Genomic DNA, 16136 nt, shown 5'->3' with positions numbered 1-16136 from the left:
ACAGAAATGGAGATCACATGGAGGGTTATCAACAGGGGATTGGGAGGGGGAGAGAGGGGGGAAAGGTACAGAGAATAAGAAGCATAAGTGGTAGGTAGAAAATAGACAGGGGGAGGGTAAGAATAGTATAGGAAATGTAGAAGCCAAAGAACTTACATGTATGACCCATGGACATGAACTATGGGGGGGAATGTGGGAGGGAGGGGGTATGCAGGATGGAGTGGAGTGAAGGGGGGAAATGGGACAAATGTAATAGCATAATCAATAAATATATTAAAATAATAATAATAATAATACTTAACTGGCAGGGGGAGACACTATGATCACGAACGTGGTTTTCCCAGGGCAAGGCTTATCCATTGCACTCTGGATGTGCCGACCCCTGCAATTTCCCCAAATATGGGAGACTTTACTGCATAATTTGTAGTTGTGGGGGACTGCATTCATGGTCTCCCCTTAAAAAAAAAAGCCCTGGCTGATGTGGCTCAGTGGATTGAGTGCTGGCCTGTGAATCAAAGGGTCACTGGTTCTATTCCCAGGCAGGGCACATGCCTGGGTTGCAGGCCAGGTCCCCAGTAGGGGGTGTGTGAGAGGCAACCACACATTGATGTTTCTCTCCCTCTCTTTCTTCTTCCCTTCCCTTCTCTCTAAAAATAAATTAATAATAATAATAATAAATTTCTACTAAAAATTTTGAAGGACTCTACAACATTTCTATGGGCATTTTCAGTCATAAAATGTTTTTTACATCAATCCTCCCTTTTGTCAAAAAACAGCAAGAATTTAAAACTTACTTGGGTGCAGGGACAAGAGGAGGAAGAAACTTGAGGGAGGATTAATCATCTAAAAGACATCAAGGAAATATTTTGGCATAGACTTCCAGAAACTAAAAAGTCCAGGTAGAAGAAAGATGTGAGCTTCTCTAGGGAAGGTTCCTTTCAACTGTTTTGGAAAGGTATGCTTAAGTGAGGCTCTGCCCTATTTTAGCCTTGGATGTTTTGAAATCATGTAGTATTTTATAGTCCAAATTTTTTGCCCCTTATTTGTTTTGGTGAAAGTGTATCAAGGGTTAAAGAAAGGAATCCATATATTATTTGAAACTAGAAGCTCCACATAATCATTTAAGCTAAAGATGATTGGTCAACTATTTTCTATGTGGAAGAGAATTCTCTATCACAGGAGGAAAAGGTGTCAGTACCTCAAGTCCTCAGAGTTTGCTCCTAAAGCCCTGGTCACAAGGTCCAACAGCTGGAAGGCCTTTATCAGAAAGAAGCACAGTGGAGACAGCCAGTGATGACAGTAGGGTCCCGTTATCAGAGAAGCCAGTGGATAGTAACTTTCTACCTTGACGTATTTTCTGACGTGCTTGCTCTCCGTGGAGGAATAAAAGATAATAAATGTGAAATACTGCCCTTACCATGTTTTCAAAACCTAATAGATTCTGAAGATGGGATTATGAATGTTTTATATTCTCCTCTTCGTTCTTTCTCTTTGTAACCCAAATAAAACTGGGTATTTCATGGTCAGTCGCATCACAGTTTTGCATGCAAAAGAGTCCAAAAGAAGACACTGAAAAGCAATTTAAACCTATACAGGAACCTTCAGAAGAAAATGGGAAAGGGGGTTTAGATGGAATGAAATTTGGGGAAACTTCCTTTGATGTGTATTTTAAAATTGCTCTTTGGCAATTCCATACAAAACTCCAGTCTGCTCCTCTCCTTCCCACCTCAAACACTCGTTCTGAAATCTATTCTGTTCTTCCAATAGGTCTGCACTCTCTCCACTAAAAACCAGTATAGTCTTTCTCTTTCTTCCAGTCCTGCAGCCTCACATTCCTCAATTAGCCCAAAAGACACTAGATCCTAACCTCTGTCTTTTCTAAGGTGAGGCTACAGAACCAGAAGAAACAGACTAGGCTAGCAGTGGGGAAAGCTGCTATCACTTATACATTAATACTTTATAATGTCACCAATTCTACCATCTGTATTCTGTAATATTTTAATGAGCATGTGTAACTTTAATTGTGTAAATTTTTTTTCTTTCAACTTTATGTTGTGTTGATGTCAGGTGTACAGCTTAGTGGTTAGCTAATCATATACTTCAAAAGTATTCCCCCTGATATTTCCAGTACCCACTTGGCACCATATATAGTTATTACGATATTATTGACTATATCCCCTATGCTTCACTTTATAACCCCACTTTATGACTATTCTGTAACTACCAATTTGTACTTAATCCCTTCACCTCTTTCACCCAGTCACCCAACCTGCTTCACCTCTGGCAGACACCAGTCCACTCTCTAGGTCTATGAGTCTGTTTCAATTTTGTTTGTTTATTCAGTTCTTTAGATTCCACATATAAGTGAAATCATATAGTATTTGTCTTTCTCTGACTGACGTATTTCACTGAGCATAATACCCTCTAGGTCCATCCATGCTATTGCAAATGGTAAGATTTCCTTCTTTGTATGGCTGAGTAATAGTCCATTGTGTATACGTACCACAGCTTTTTTTTATCCATTTGTCTGTTGATGGACATTTGGGCTGCTTCCAAATCTTAACTATTATAAATAATGGTACAGTGAACATAGGAGTGTGTATACTCTTTCCAATTCGTGTTTTGGGTTTCTTTGAATAAATCCCCAGCAGTGGAATCATTGGATCATAAGGAAGTTTCAATTTTAATTTGAGACAACTCCATACTGTTTTCCACAGTGGCTGCACCAATCTGCCTTCCCACCAACAATGCACAAGGGTTCTTTTTCTCTACATTCTCACCAGTCCTGGTTGTTTGTTGATTTATTGAAGAGAGCCATTCTGACAGCTGTGAGGTGATATCTCATTGTGGTTTTTATTTGTATTTCTCTGATGATTAGTGACATAAGCAACTTTTCATGTCTATGACCATCTTTATGTCTTCTTTGGAGAAGTGTCCAGTTAGGTCGTCTGCCCATTTTTAACTGGGTGGGTTGGGTTGTTTTGGGGGGATTTTTTGGGGGGTGTTAATTGGTATAAGTTTTATAAATTTTGGATATTAACCCCTTGTCAGATGTAAACATGTGTAACTTCATAATCAGGGAAAAATACATGTTTCTATTTTTTCAATAAAACATAGAGCATCTTTAAAATGGACCTTACCTTCTGATCAAGATGGCAGCATAGGTAAACATGGCTCACCTCCTCACACAATCACATCAAAATTACAACTAAAATATAGAATGAACCACCATTACGAAGAACCACCAGAAATCAAGCTGAGTAGAAGTCTGACAACTACAGAATTAAAGAAACCACATCTATCCGGACTGGTAGCAGGGGCAGAGACGCAGAACAGGCTGGTCCCACATACACATGTGGTGAATAAAAATTCGTGAGGGATATCTTGGGAGCAAAAAGTCCCAGGCCCACTCTAGGCCCTGCAGCCCAGGGTTCCAGTGCCAGGAAAACAAGCTCCCATAACTTCTGGCTGTAAAAACCATTGGGGATTGAGTTAGTAGAAGAAACTTCTGGAGTCCCAAGCAGTTCCTCTTAAAGAACCCACACATGAACTTACTCAGACTCACACCCTCTGAGCTGGAGTAGCAGCTTGAAAGGCACCAGTGGCAAACAGGGACTAACTGAAGTGAGAGCTGACGGAGAGCTTTTTCCCAGACAGAAAGGCAGACAGAGGCCATTGTCTCTTTTCTGAACCCTCCCCCCACAGAGCCACAGGGCTAGCAGGCGGATGCCATTTCTGAGACTCCATCAACTTGGCTAACACTGTTTGACCTGCCCTGGAGGTTCCCTGAGACTCCATCACACCAATATAGCCTCCCCACAAGCTGTTAACCATGACTTTTCCATAAGGATGGCTGGTGTTGGTTCATGTTTCACAACTTTCTAAATCCTCTCAAACAAGCAAGAGACAGCCTCACAAAGGACCCGGCCCCTGTGCCTCTTGCTAAGAGGCCCAAGGCCTGGCAGTAGCAGCAGGCAGCCTAGATTTACAGTTTGGCTTTGCCTGGGAATCTCCAAGCCCAGCACAAGTAGCAGCCATGTCATATTGCTTTATAGCTCAGGCAGAATGGCCCCAGGCAAAACACAGGTGGGGGCTTTCCTTGGCCTGCACCACCTGGGAAACCCCAGAGCCTGAGCACCCAGTTGACAGCTACAGACCACGCTGGAGCACCACCATGCTGCCCTCACACAGCTGATCTTCCACAGAGGATGGAGGTTGGTGGTCAGTGGTCACAGCCAGTCCTTGAAGCTGACTGGCCTGGGTAATCCCTCCCATTGACCTGTGAACAGCAATCAAGTCTCAACTACAAGAGGAGGGTGTACTCAGACCACATTGAGGGCGCACATTGAGTACCCAGCTTGGGTGATAAGGGAGGCTGTGCCACTGAACCCTATAGGGCCCTACTACATTGGGCCACACTACCAAGATGCAGAGTCAAACAAGCTCTACCTAATACATAGAAACAAACACAAGGAGACTGCCAAAGTGAGGAGACAAAGAAACATGACCCAAATGAAATGACAGATCAAAACTCCAGAAAAAGAGCTAAACGAAATGGAGATAAGCAATCTATCAGATGCAGAGTTCAAAATAGTGGTTATAAGGTTGCTTGAGTGAGGACCTCAACAGTACAAAAAAAGATCCAATTAGAAACGAAGGATAAGCTAATTGAAATAAAGAACGATTTATAGGGAAACAACAGTACAGTGGATGAAGCCAAGAATTAAATCAATGATTTGGAACATAAGGAAGCTAAAAACAACCAATCAGAACAACAAAAAGAAAACAGAATCCAAAAAACAAGGATAGTATAAGCAGACTCTGGGACAATTTCAAGCAATCCAATATTCACATCATAGGGGTACCAGATGGAGAAGAGAAAAAGCAAGAAATTGGAAATCAATTTGTAAAAATAATGAAAGAAAATTTCCTTAATTTGGTGAAGGAAATAGACATGCAAGTCCAGGAAGTACAGGGAGTACCAAATAAGATCGATGCAAAGAGACCTAACCCAAGACACATCCTAATTAGAGGTTATAGATAAAGAAAGAATTTTAAAAGCAGCTAGGTACCTAGAGGGGAATTCCCAAAAGACTGTCAGCTGATTTCTCAAAAGAAACTTTTCAGGCTACAAGGGATTGGCAAGAAATATTCAAAGTCATGAAAAGCAGGGACCTACAGCCAAGATTGCTCTACCCAACAAAGCTATCACTTAGAATCGAAGGGCAGATAAAGAGCTTCCCAGAAAAGAAAAAACTAAAGGACTTCATCATTATCAAACCATTATTATATGAAATGTTAAAGGGATTTGTTTAATAAAAAGAAGAAGATCAAAACTGTGAACAATAAAATGGCAATAAATACATATCTGTCAACAACTGAATCTAAAAAACAAACTAAGCAAACAGGAGGAAAAGAGACAGAATCATGGATATGGAGAGCATTTTGATGGTTGCTAGATGGGAGGGGGCTATGGGGGAATGAGTGAAGAGGAGAGGGGATTACGAAGTACAAATAGGTAGTTACCGAATAGCCATGGGAATGTAAAGTACAGTATAGGAAATGGAGTAGCCAGAGAACCTATGCATGACCCATGGATATGAACAACGGTGGGGGTACTGCCTGAAGGAATGAATGGTGCTGGGAGGAGGGGGGCAAAGGGGTACAAATCAGGACAACTATAATAGTATAATCAATAAAATTAAATTAAAATTTAAAATGTACCTTAAAACAGTGGTATCCAGATTTTAGAATTCTCTAAACATATATAATTTTAATAAAAATCTTGAGCAGCAATACAGAACTAATAACTTCATATTTTGCCCAAAAAATAGGATTACTTTTTAAATCTGCTATCTTTATCATTTTATTTTTTTAAGAGTATTTTAACAACCATATAAGTGGGGTAGACATTATTTCATAATGAATGAAAATCTTTTAAATTGAGTAATTTGTTTTTAAAAACTCACTAAACTGCTGCTATTTTCTTTCACCACTCAATGTACAGTGTGAACTTTGCTCAGAGCTGCTCTGAGCACAGGCATTTGAAAACTACCAGTATAGACATGATGGAAAGACAAGAATGAAGTCAGGGGAGACTAGGGAATGTAGAGAAAAAAAGATTAGGAATCCTCAGGCAATGATTCAGCAGAGCAGCTGCAGGGAAGGAGGGAATAACAAAGACTCCCACTTCAGCCAAAGACACTGCAGTGGGAGTCCACCCAGTCAGGCTAGTCTGTGATGCCGTAGTTCTCCCAACTGGCTAATGGTTTGGACCAATTCTTTAAATATTGGGTGATAGCAAACACCGACAGTAGAAAAAGATTGACTCCTGTTGATAAAAATTATACATCCTTTTATGTTCAGAACAAGGGACAACTGCATACACTTATCATTACCATATCTTTTAACTCATTTGTCTTTTATTTTACTGATTTTCCAATATTCCTAACTACAAAGCACTATTCACTCACATCCAGACCCTCAAACTCACAGGGACAGAAGCAGCTTATGTGGCTTTTTCCAAGTGCTTTTATCCTGTTTTGTTTTGTCTTTCCTTTTTCTGAAATATGTTCTCACTTAGGATGTAAATCTGGATACATCCAAACCAGATACATTTTAGGATACATTAAAGGACTTAAAATTTATATGATGAAATAAATCATTCGTTCTCAGTAAGTGGAACTAAGCAATATGTTGTTGGATTTTAGAATTTCAGCTGATTGTGGCTGCCAACTTCTGGCTACTCTAGGCTGGCTGGCTAGGGTTGACTGGGGCCGATGAACTTCACACACACTGGAGTCATAAAAGCATTCCAAAACCATTGGCCACTGCCATCAAAGAGTGTTTTGTGTCTTAGTTTTTGTTTTTTATTCCACATGAGGGCCTCTCCTTCATCAGTAATAGGAACAATACACGTTTGGACACTTTTTGAAAATAACAGCAGGTGGAAACATGAGTTTAAAAGTATCATAGTTCTGACTTCCAGAATCCCTTAAAGTTGCCTCCTTAGGAAGTAGCCCAGCTGACCTGCTTCTGACCAGCTCTACAGAATTCACAAGGCTTTGACTTTTACGTAAACATTAAAACCCACAAAAGAGTAGGCCTGCACATCGGGGTACACCAGAGGGCTACAATATGTAGTTGAAAACAGAGAGTGTTTCTATAGTTTCATGTAGTTATTGACTATCAACCTCTGTTTCCCTCATCCAGCCCAAACTGGTAACAATTGCTCTACCTCTGAAGGTCAGCTTTGATTGCTGCCAGATGTAGGACAGAAAGGGAGAATGGAGGGAAGAAGACACCAGTTGATGCTAACAGTGTATCCTCCCAAAGGGAGGATGGATGAGTCTCTTCTGCCTTACTGCACCTTCTCCCCCGCCCCCCACCCCACCCCCCCGCCATGCTTGGCCAAAGCCCATGGAAAATATGTGCAACAACAGCAGTCACTTCCCCTCTCCCCATCCCCCTACAAATTTGCACCTTCCCTACCCTCCCCCACTGCTGCTGATACAGAGAGGAGCCCACACAGGGGGAGAGAATCAAGCCCAAATTCCTGTCCAACAAACTGAGGAGCAGCCTGGCTCTGTGGTCCCAATGGTAGCGTACCCACATGGATGGGAGATCTAGGCAGGTAGAACGTGGCACTCGCTGGAGCTGCCCTCTGAAGCGAATCCAATAATCCACCCCACTGAATGCAGGAGGTATGGAGATAATGACTATTTCCTGAATATCGTGCTGTTTAAATAGGTCTGCTGCGGTGTTTGGAGAAAGTCAGGATGTTTTTGCACCAGGTGCTGTTGGAGCTGCCTAGCTAAGCTAAATACTACTCACAGGCACTGAGGACAGGTGGTGGCTGGCCCGATTGCTGGTAGTCAGGGCGGTGGTGGTTGTTTTTCTTGTTCCAGCAGTTGGCTCAGGAATGCCAGTTTCAGTGTTATCAGTAGCTTTTCATCCTTGAAAAAGGAATGTTTTCTCTGACACCAGAACAAGAAGACACACTCTACACTGCTGAGAAGCCCTTCCTGAGACCGCACAGAGTCCGAAACTGCAGGCTGCCATTCAGAATAGTCCTCAATTTATCCCTGTTTTTTTGTTGAAGTACTTTGGCCTGCAAAACGGGAGACCCACTTCAAGCTAGTGCCAAAGGGGGTGGGAGGTTTGTGTGTGCGTGTGTGAGTTATTGAAGGAACCCAAGGAAGGATATAGCTCTGGGGCTCAAAGGAACCAGAAACCCACCAGGAATCACCGACGTCTCCCTAAATCTCTGGGACCACACGGCCCCTCCCACCTCTAGTTTCCTCACTGCCTCTCCCCTGGCAACGATTTTCCTGCCTGGCTGCCATGGCCCACATGCCCACCAGGCTCTGTCACCTTTTTGGAAAGACCTTCCCCGACCCTCCCATTTGACGATATCTGTCTCTCCCAGGTATACTCTATCAGATAACCCTGTTTATCCTTCTTGCCTTTATTGCTGCAATGCACCAAATATTTGCGTTCCCCCCCACACACAAATTCATATGTTGAAACCAAATCCCCACTGTGATGTTATTAGGAGGTGGGGCTTTTAGGATGTAATTAGGTCCTAAGGTAGAGCAGTGCCCTTATAAGAAGCAGCAAGAGAGCTACCCAGCCCTCCTTCTGCCAAGGAGGGTACGACAAAAGGCTGGCTGGCTGCCAACCAGGAAGCAGGCCTTTCCCAGGACCCAAGCATGCTGGCACTCTGACCTTGAACCTCCAGCCCCTAGAACTAAATTTCTGTTTTGTATAAGCCATCCAGTCTGTGGTACTGAGGAAGACAATTACCACATGAAATGTACGTGTTTATTTGCTTGTTCATTGCCCCACTTTAAGGTAAGCTGGATGAAAGCAGGACTTTGTCTTGCATGTCCCCACAGCCATGGGCCCTAAGCGGTATGAGTCAGAGAGCCCTCTGGGTGATCCTTCACGCCCAGTGCCCTCTGTAATGAAATTTCTGGGACTATTGGCTTAAATTCCCAAGAGAGATCATCTCACTGGTTCTCTAGCCAGCAAGTGTACTTGTGCATTTAGTTCTGGAAACCATCCTTGGCCCAATCGTCCAGGTCAAGGGGGAAGGGGGGTGGTCATAGACTGCCCTCTCCATGGAAATAGGAAGTGCTGGGCCTCTGGAGGGATGCCTGGGTGAAGAAGATAATGGAACTTGTCTCAGAGGTGACTCCCCACCTTTGCAGAGTCGCCTCCCCCTACAAACAGGTGTACACAGTGTGTGTGCAACCCATTCCCTACCCCATTCCCATGGGCCACGCCCTATGAAGACAGCCAGCTCTCATTAGGCACTCAGAACCTTTAGGTCCCCTTGGGTTTCTTGCTTCTAGATCTTGCCTCAAGCTGTTCCTCCTCTGCCAGAAAGGCTCACCCCCACCAAGTCCAACGGCCTCTGTCAGTCTATAGATGTTACGACCTCCTTTCAGAATTCTCAGATTTCACCACTTCCCAGATTCTGTCATTCTGAATTAGTCACTCCTTTCCCCAAACTCCGGAATCGCCTGGTAAGGGACTTGCTCCAGGCTTCCTTCCAAAAGAAAGGTTAAAAATCAGATAAAAAATTGCCACACAAAAGCCCCTTGCAGTTTTGTTCACAGTAAGCTGGAGCTAAAGGGTGAGGCCCATGCCTGATACAAGAGGCTGCTGTGAGTGCGTTCACACAGGTCCGTGTGCAGGTCCCTGAAGGAGGCCCTTGGAGGGTGGCGTGGCAGCACAAAATGACAAGGAAAGAGGCAGCAAGGGTCATGAGGATAAATCTGCCCATTTAACAACTAGCATAAGCCCAGCCTTTACCCAAACACAGGCTATCGCTAGATTTTACTGTTGAGATCAGTGGTTATCAACTTTGACTGTTTGTTAATGTCACGTAGGTGCTTTCAAAAATATCCACATCCAGACCCTACTCTGGAGACTGTGACTTAATTGCGCTGAGGTGGAACATGGCCATTGAGAACCACTAGAGTTATATCAAAACACGTACCCTAAGAGAAAGACAAGGGCTTTGGTTCTCAAGTGGACTGAGTGCAGAGTCCCAGCCCCGCCCCCTACAGTTTCACCATCTTCTGAAGTCACTGAAACTGTCTGAGGCTCCCTTTCTATACAGATAAAATGGTGCTAATAATTCCTACCTCATATGATTATTGTAAGGATCAGATAAAACATGTTAGAACTTCCTAGAACACAACAGAGCCTCGGTAAAGTGGCAGGTATAAGTGTTACTAATGCGCCCAACAAGCTGTTGCAGAGTGTTATTTAATACTCCACGGTTTAAACGTGTAAGGCAATGCTGCCTCCGTGACAAAACGATCATGCATGAAGGAAAAGGATGGCTTTGTTTCTGCGGGGGCCACCTGAGCTCAGTCACATAAGAAAGACTTGTGCACCTCTCTGAAAATTAACACCGCCCAGGCTCTGACTTCTCCCTGAGGCAAAATGCCCTTAATAAGGAACATTCGTGTCAGCAACTGCAGACCAGGAGGCAGCTATTCTGCCACAAAGCAAGTCACCGAGGGCTCAGTAACTGCTCTTGAATAGGAATGCTGCGCCTACAGAGAGCACTGGGTGAAAAGGCACTGTGGGAACAGCACGTGAGCCTGGGCCAGGCATCTCTCCTGTGTTTCAGGCATATTTTTACGTGAGGGAAAAAGCATCATCATTCACAGAAGTCAAGGAGAAATGTCTTTCCTGTTTGTTTTTGTTTTAGCAAAATCATAGTATCCATTTCCCAAATTCCATTAAGAAACACTTCCTGCCTTTTTCACTGTACTTGACCCTCTTCCCACCCAAAACTAATCTAAAATACAATGGCATGAAGCTGAGAGCCTGCGAAGTCTGGCCTGATTGAGACCAAGTCTGTCTGCAAGATAACATGTTGTAGGTACAGTCTGAACCACTGGAGAAGATAACACATTTTCTTCAGGATAATTATTTGTTAACTTAATGTATGCTTGTGAATATATTGATGAGTCTCGATTCCCATTTGAAGAAGATACGGAAAGAAATTCCAGTGTGGGAATCAACAGATTAAATTTAGACAAACTCTTGCAAGACAAACAAAAAAAATCTGAGAAAACAACAGTATCCTAATCAGGACCCTAATTCATGAACTGACCTATTGGGTTTTTTCTCAGCTGTCAACATTAGCCCCTGTCTGCTCACTATCCTTGACAGCAGCAGCGATCAAACTACAGCCCAGGACTCAAACCTGGCTCACTACCTGTTTCTGTAAATAAAATTTTATTGAAACACAGCCACATTCACTTGTTTACATATCGTTTATGGCTGCTTTCATGCTACAAAAGCAGAATTATACAGTTTCAAGACCATATAGCCTGGCAAGTTGAAAATATTTATTATGTGGCCCTTTAACCAAAAGATTGCTGAGCTCTGATCCACAGAAATATGGCATAATATGATTTCCCCATCCAAAATACTTAAACTAAATATGACATAATAAGCATGACATAATAAAAAATATTAAAATATGTGCTTGAAGATTTACGCTTTATATGAAGTGCATGGAATAGCAATAATGTATTTATTATTTGTTATATACCACTTGGGAAAAATTACTGAGTAAAATTACTTCATATCACTAACTATTTTTATACAGATATGAGTTATGCTAAGGGTAAAGATTTCATTTCAGTCTTTATTAGTAGTTTCTAAGTGGTTAGTTATTTTCACCTATCAGGATAACTTGGAAAAGACATACAGTTCATATTACTTCTGTCTTTTATACAGATTAAATGTAAAAGGAAATGGAACTGGTATATTTAATTCAACTCAGCACTTTCTAACAAGGATGAAATAGTGTCAATTATATGTACTGCAGTTGTTTTAAAGCAAACGGAAGCATAAAATATACTCAATTTAATTAAAGCATAAAAATAAAATGAGGTATCAATAGTAAAAGAGTGAGAACAGCAGTATTGGTATGGTAGTCTTATTTATGCTTCTAGATTTACTGAATCTAAAATTGTGTTGGTTTTAAACAGTCATTAATGGGAATCTGGTTAAAATAGAGCAACAAAGATGGGGCAAAAAACAATTTAGATAAGTCACTCTTTTTTTTTTTGCATTTAGCCATCTTCTAAATAAGGAGGCTAGTACATTTTAAAATCCATTTTTAATCAAAGTTTAGTGGTATAATATTTAATTGAAAACAACAGCAGATGTTCTTTATCAAAACATCTTTCAAGGCCTGAGAAGTTATGTAATGAGATAATCGTCGGTCCATAAATACAGCCACAATTTCTTATTTACTTGTGACATTAAAACACTCAACATTTGGAGGCTGGTCAGAGTTCTGTCAGCTGCTATCTGCTTCTCATTCACCCCTTGCATATTCCAAGCAAAGATGGGTGCTTGGAACACTAAACCTCAAAGTCCGAATCCGACAGATGAAACCAGGGATTGATGCCCTAGAAGACTGGCACCCCTCCCTGAACCACAGGGAGAATTGTATCGATTAAGTTACAGAACCTAGCCAACAAACTGTGAGGTACAAGGCACACAAACGCAAGGAAGGGAGCCACACAGCTTGGCCTCAGTGAAGAGTTAATTTCAGAAGACAGTATTTGGCAATTATAATAAGCAGAATTCTAAACTGACATTTCCATCCAACATTTCCTACCCTAATTTCCTGGACTGTAAATATGATGAGATATCATGTCCATGATTATGCTACATTGGGGGCAAAAAAAGATTTTATTTATTTTTTAATTTTAATCTATCAATCAATTTTGTCTAACATTGTTGCTTTAGTTATCCTGTGAAAATACCAAGGAAAGCAGAGGCAATAATAAATAATAACATTTATTGAGAGTGATGTCCCAAGCACTGTTCCAAGTACTCTATGTGCATTAGCTCATGTGTTGCCCCTAGAACCTCGTGAGGCAGGTACGACTCTTACCTTGTATCATATTATAGATGAGGAAACTGAAGCACGGAGAGCTTTAGTTACTTACTCAAGGTCATACAGTTTGGAAGTGCTGGAAACTGGAGTAAGAAAAGAAAGGGATTCCTCTTCCCCTCAAGGCATGCCCCCCAAACTCTAAAGATTATATGGCCATTAAGATGGCTTAGGAAACAGAGCTAACCAGTAGGAAATGAATAGAGAGATTATTCTCTCTCTTTTTTTCCCCCTCTTTCTTCCTTCCATCCTTCCTTCCTTCCTTTCCTTCCTCCCTTCCTTTCTCTTTCTTTCTTTTCTTTTCTTTCTTCTTTTCTTTCATGCATACGTGCACCCATTGAGCTGAGTTCTAGAGACACAGCAATACTAAATCACTTTTTAAATCTAGTTATTACCTTCAGATTGCATATACGGAACTCTTCCACATGTGGGAAATGTAACTCAGCTCCCACTCGGAAAAGCCAGTGCGAGCAAGGTCCAGCAGGCAGGACCCACACCCACAAACAGGTTCTCCCATGGGGAATCAGGCCTGCATGTACCTAGGCTGCTATAAGACTTGCTTTTGCTAAAACTCCCTCACCCTGGATTGAGGCAGCAAATGTTTACTGAGTATCTTTAACTTCCTAAAGTGCTAAACCACCCAAGTATGGAGTGTAACCAGTTCAACCACTTTCCCCCTTGAGCTGTAACATCCTTCTCTTTGAGGTAATTAGCAGCATTGTGTCCTTGGCTGTCTGTAAGAGGTAATCACCTACAGTGAACCTGTGCACAGTCAATGAGGACCATCCCCAATGTAATGTGATGAGAAAGGCAGTGAAAGCCTGTCTGGGCAGGGGTCTGGCTATCTCAGGGGCTCTCTCTGGCCCTCACGCCCTCTCTCACTTAGACAGTGGCCATGCCATCCCTTTTTCTCCACAGGATTTCTGTAGTCCGTGTGTCTTTGTCTATTGCTGCCACAATAAAGGATCCTGCTGGCCAGGATCCGCATCAATTGCACAGTCTGGGGATTAATCAGACACAATGCTATAAATCTAGGATAGAAAATGCACCCAGGAGGGGCTCCTCCACCAGACCTGAGGAACAGAGAGGGAGCCTCCCACAGACAGCAATGTCTGAGCTGAAGGACGAGCACGAATGCTCTGGGCGTCAGAGAGGAGATAACGAGGGCTTCTGTGATCTTTGCTCTGGTGTGGGGAGTGTGTCACGAGCAGTCTGGAAAAGATTATTCCGACATTTCAAAGGTTATCTTAGATGATAAAAACGATGGACAGGCTCTTTAAGGTAAATACTGACCTTTGTCAAGGAAGCTACAGGCCTAGAACGGGATTATCTGCCACAACCTGCTTTTAGTTAGGAATTTTTATGTTCAGACCATCCTGTGTGGTTACTTTCAGCCTCTGAGTTTGTAAGGTCCACCATGCAGGCCTCCTCTGAGCTTTTTGGGTTCAGGATGTGGCCCCTTTTTTGTCCACACCTGACCATGTTGTGGCCCCTTTTTTGTCCACAACAAACTATGGGAGTCCAGACTGGGCTGGGGTTCAGAAGCAAGACAACTGCCCAAAGGGAAATGGGCAAAGGAGGCAAAGGTCCACCTCAGGGGGATCAAACGGGGCTTAGGGGTAAAGTAAATGCCCAGTTTCCCCTGAGAATTCCAAAGAGAATAAATGCCACATAAGAAACCTAATGAGAACATCACATCCAGAGAACCAGAAGTATTTTGGTTTGGCAGTTCAGGGAGGTCAAAGGGGAAAATCAAGGATGCAGCTGGAGTACAGGTTTTAAAATGCTTTATAAAGAAAATTTTAGGGGGTGTAAGGGGACTAAATGATAATGGAAAAAATATAATAAAAATTATATATTTTTTAAAGTTTTTAAAGTCTGTCATTCTTATCGAACTGGGGTGGTAAATCAACAGTATTTATTTAGGTATAAACCCTCAATTGACCAGAGCTGCCTCAAGAGGCCCAGATTAAGAATTCTCTATGTTCTAATTGGTTTGGTGAAGTTATACTTGGGCATAACTTTTCTTCAGTCCCCAATGAGCCTCCTGCAAATGCTATTGGTATAGAATTACATTAAGAATGTGGTAAGAAAAGATTTTTAGCAAGATGGTTTCTGAGAAGCATAAGAATCTGGAAAGCATCACTTTCCCCTAATAAGCCAATTTTCTGGACTTGTGAATGTCTGTCACCTCATTGCCATGCTAAAGATGTGGCAGGTTTCCCACACAGGCGTCATTTCCGCCACAAAGCCCCTCCAAACACTCCCACTGCACGCCTACTGGCTCTTCTCAGTTGAGTCTACTTCCCTGGGAAAGTAGCAAGCCTCCCCTGGGCTCCCCAGCCCTGTGTTAACCTGCCCCATGAATTCCTGAGACCTGGGACTTCACGCAGCTGCAAGAGATCGCACTGTGAGCCAAGGAAACACCAGTTCCTTTCTCGTACAGCTGTATCCTCTCTCCCCTCTCTCACTTTTTCCGCAGGAAGAGTATCACTAGGGAGCCTGCCCTGCCCCTGAAGGCCCTGACTTGCACGCCAACCACCAGTGCATCTCATGGGCTTCCAGGACACAGAGTCAAGTAACATGAGGACAAAAATTTCACCTTTGAACCTTAGAGAAAACCTAAATATGTTTTACTTCTCAGTAGGGTATAAGAATATACTCAAATGACCTGACAGAATTCCAATGAAAAAGAATCAAAATAGAAGAGGAACTTAAATTTTTCCAGCATTCCCACTGTTCTGGCACATCATCGTTTCTCGTAAAAAGCAAGCATTTTTATTAAACGTTAATGCTACAAGAAGGCACTGATGAGGGGCGTGGCTTGGATTTGGATTTGAGGCTTAATGGCTATAGATGTGACAATGCTGGGATGAGCTTGTTATTCACTGAAGAGGCTGACACCCCAGCCAAGAGTAAATAAAGCAACAATCGTGTCATTCAGTTATTGCTTTTACAAAAGTAAATCTTTAGCATCAGTGAAAGGAATCGTGGTTACTTGAATCCCTTAACAAGCCTTTGTTTTATTAGTGTGTTACTCCACACCTTAACATCTTAGCCAATGATCTGTGCAGAAGGGAAGGAATCGGTGCTCTTGGGATAAACATACAGGTGTTCGGACATCCGTGGAATCCTTCAGGAGCACAGAGTTTCACACTCGGTTGTTTGTGACAACAACGTATTCCCTGAAAATATC

At 42.4% G+C, this 16136-nt stretch overlaps 1 non-coding gene across 1 annotated transcript; it reads left to right on the top strand.

Annotated features, from left to right (window-relative positions):
* Positions 1-293: 293 nt before the first annotated feature.
* Positions 294-458, top strand: LOC112296437 (U1 spliceosomal RNA). Its single transcript, XR_002973894.2, has one exon. It is a non-coding gene; the product is annotated as a U1 spliceosomal RNA (small nuclear RNA).
* Positions 459-16136: the final 15678 nt, after the last annotated feature.

This window comes from Desmodus rotundus, chromosome 4 (assembly GCF_022682495.2).
Source record: "Desmodus rotundus isolate HL8 chromosome 4, HLdesRot8A.1, whole genome shotgun sequence".
In the NCBI taxonomy this organism is placed as follows: domain Eukaryota; kingdom Metazoa; phylum Chordata; class Mammalia; order Chiroptera; family Phyllostomidae; genus Desmodus; species Desmodus rotundus.
This window is presented reverse-complemented; position numbering and strand designations above follow the sequence as displayed.